The sequence below is a fragment of the Chelonoidis abingdonii genome, chromosome 1, assembly GCF_003597395.2.
Source record: "Chelonoidis abingdonii isolate Lonesome George chromosome 1, CheloAbing_2.0, whole genome shotgun sequence".
Taxonomy (NCBI): Eukaryota; Metazoa; Chordata; order Testudines; family Testudinidae; genus Chelonoidis; species Chelonoidis abingdonii.
The window spans coordinates 153,253,096-153,255,324 of record NC_133769.1 but is presented as its reverse complement, the minus strand read 5'-3'; positions in this window follow the sequence as shown (position 1 = coordinate 153,255,324).

Sequence of the window (2,229 nt, the reverse complement as noted above, 5' to 3'; positions counted from 1 at the left end):
CTCTAATTTGTCTAGGTCCCTCTGTAGCCTATCCCTACCCTCCGGAGTATCTACCACTCATCCCAGTTTAGTGTCATCTGCAAATTTGCTGAGGGTGCAGTTCACGCCATCCTCCAGATCATTAATGAAGATATTGAACAAAACCGGCCCCAGGACCGACCCTTGGGACACCATGCTTGATACTGGCTGTCAACTAGACATGGAGCCATTGATCACTACCTGGTGAGCCCGATGATCAAGCCAGCTTTCTCTCCATCTTATAGTCCATTCATCCAGCCCAGACTTCTTTAACTTGCTGGTGAAGAATACTGTGGGAGACTATTTCAAAAGCTTTGTTAAAGTCAAGAAATAACACGTCCTCTGGTTTCCTCTCATCCAGTTATCTTGTCATAGAAGGAAATTAGGTTAGTCAGGCATGAGAAAGAAGTTCGGGGTGTAGGGGCAGCGGGGGGCGGGAGGGGAGATCAGGGCTGGGGCAAGGGTGTGGGGAGAGGCTATGGGGTTCAGGCTCCAAGCGGCGCTTACCTCAAGCAGCTCCCAAAAGCAGTGGAATGTCCCTTCTCTGACTCCTATGCATGGAGCAGCCCCCGACTCTGCGCCCCAGAGCGGGGCCATGCTGCAGTTTCCAGGAGCAGCATGACATGGCCCCCGAGCCAGCACCCAAGCTGGAGCACCAGAGTGTGACTGAGCCATGTGGTGCGGCCCTTGACCTGGTGCTCCAGCTGGAGCGCCAGAGCAGGGCAAGACCCCAGAGACTGCTCCCCAGTGCGAGCTCGCGGGGCAGCTTAAAACGGCTTGCAGGCTGGATTGTAGTTTGCCCACCCCTGTCTTAGAACAATCTGTGTTCATGAAAGATGTGGGGGTGTGGCAGCCTGCCCCATCACAAATCATACAGTGCACAATTTCTGGTCAGCCATGAACTCTCCAATTTCCCAATTAATGTTCTTCGAACACTTACTGATGGTTTCCATATTATTTCTGTAGCAATTATTCAGATGCTCGCCAAATCAGAGAAACCTATCACAGTTCAGGGAAACAAATCCAGGATGTGGTCCAAATCAGAAGATTACAGTTGGAAGAGACTTCCCCGAGGTCATTTAGTCCAACCCCCTGCTCAAAGCAGGACCAACCTCAACTAAATCATCCCAGCCAGGGCTTTGTCAAATCTGCTCTCAAACTGTATGTGGTGCACACCAGGAATAAAGCCCAGATCATTTCTATCCAAGTGAGTCAACACAATGCCTAGATGATCACAATCTCTGAAGTCACTGATTAGATGTTGGCAAACACGATACCAATGCAGGTCACTGCTCTCCGCCCAAAGCAGGCTGTAGTCCCAGTGATGGGTTGGATCCCTTAAGATGACACCTGAGATACCACTAAGCCCACCAGTTATGCCAGTCTGGGCACCCTTCTTACCTGTCTTGCTGAGCCAGGCTATTAAGCCTCCTCCAGTGCACCCACAGGCAGGGCCACACCCAACTGCAGAATGACAGACACTGAGATCAGATCTAGGAAGGCTCAGTTTAAGGGACTTGCTCCAGCACTCAGGTGTCCACCTCCCTTGGTATATTATGAAATCTGCCTCCTCCCTCAATGTGGAGGAAGGTATGCACAGTCCCTTATCCCCACCTATTATGAATGGCACAAATTGGGTTGTTATAAAGAAATAAGTTTATTAACTACAAAAGGTGGATTGTAAGTGAATATAAGAGTAATCTGTTTTGTTCTCTCATCTAAGCAAATAAAACAAAACACGCAAGCTAAGCTTGTTCACTAAACAAATTGGTTACAAGTAGTGATTTCTCACCCTAGATATTGTTACAGGCAGATTACAGAAAGTCTTGAAAGGCAGCTGCACTGGTCTCCAGCTTAAGACCTTCGATGTTTATTACTCACAAGCTAGATGTCCTTCCAGCTTGGCCTCAACACTTCTCCCTCCAATTCAGTTCTTGCTTCCAGATGTTTTTCAATGGCTCTTGATGATGTCACTTCTCTGCCTTATATAGTGCTTATGGCGGGAACCCTTTATCTCCCAGTGGAAGAACAGTGGCATTCCAAGGGGTGGTGACTCAGACCCATGTCTCTGCAGGACTGTGGCAGCCATTACTCGCAGACTGTCTGGAGGGCCCACATGAAGACTAAGCTCTTTCACAGTCCAATGTTTTTGCTAGTGGGCCATTAGCCCTGTCTGGCTTTTCCATTGTTGTACCTGAAGTGCTAGTTGGG